Consider the following 1,118-nt stretch of genomic DNA (forward strand, 5'->3'; position numbering starts at 1 on the left):
CCCCGTCATCATGGATCCCCTCATCCCGTACACGCCTGTCGCCATGGTTACCCCCCGCCCGTACATGCCTGTCGCCATGGATACCCTCATCCCGCACACACCTGTTGCCATGGTTACCCCTGTCATCATGGATACCTCATCCCGCACACGCCTGTCGCCATGGTTACCCCCCGCCCGCACACGCCTGTCGTCATGGATACCCTCATTCTGCACATGCCTGTTGCCATGGTTACCCCTGTCATCATGGATACCCTCATCCCGCACACGCCTGTCACCATGGTTACCCCGGTCCTGCGTGCACGCCCTGACATGGTTACCCCCGTCCCATGTTGCCATGGTTACGCAGCTCCCGTGTCTCCTTGGTTACCGCCGTCCCGCACACGCGTGTCCTCATGGTTGCCCTGCTTGCACACACGTGCGTTGCCGTGGTTACCTTCATCCCACACACGTGGTTACCCCGGTCCCATGTTGCCATGGTTACCCTAACACCACACGTGCCTGTCGCCGTGGTTACCATCACCCATGTCGCCATGGTTACCCTGGCCCTGCCCATGCCTGTTGCCATGGTTACCCCGCTCCTGCCCACCCGGTGACCCTGCTCCCATGTCACCACATTCCCTCCCCCCGCCCCGCGCATGCTTGTTACCATGGTTACCCAGCTCCCTCATCCCCGTGGTTACCCCCGCTGCTCCACGTCCCCGTTGCCGTGGTAACCCCGGTCCTACGCTCCCCATCGCCATGGTAACCACGGTCCTATGATCACCATGGTAACCATGGTCCTATGCACCCCATCGCCATGGTAACCCCGGTCCTATGATCACCATGGTAACCGTGGTCCCACACTCCCCATCGCCGTGGTAACCCCAGCCCTATGATCACCATGGTAACCATGGTCCTATGCACCCCATCGCCATGGTAACCCATCCTATGATCACCATGGTATCCCTGGTCCTATGATGGCCATCACCATGGTAACCCCGTCCTATGATCACCATGGTAACCCCAGTCCTATGCACCCCATCGCCATGGTAACCCCGTCCTATGATCGCCATGGTAACCCCGGTCCTATGCACCCCATCGCCATGGTAACCCCGTCCTATGATCACCATGGTAACCCC

The 1,118-nt window shown here is 60.0% G+C and overlaps 1 protein-coding gene across 1 annotated transcript in view; it reads left to right on the forward strand.

The window, feature by feature from the left end:
* SYNGAP1 (synaptic Ras GTPase activating protein 1) overlaps window positions 1-1,118 on the forward strand; it is a 25,585-nt gene that overhangs the window by 847 nt on the left and 23,620 nt on the right. The gene's annotated exons all lie outside the window — the stretch shown is intronic.

The sequence above is a fragment of the Egretta garzetta genome, unplaced genomic scaffold (assembly GCF_000687185.1).
Source record: "Egretta garzetta isolate BGI_Z169 unplaced genomic scaffold, ASM68718v1 scaffold431, whole genome shotgun sequence".
NCBI classification, from domain to species: Eukaryota; Metazoa; Chordata; class Aves; order Pelecaniformes; family Ardeidae; genus Egretta; species Egretta garzetta.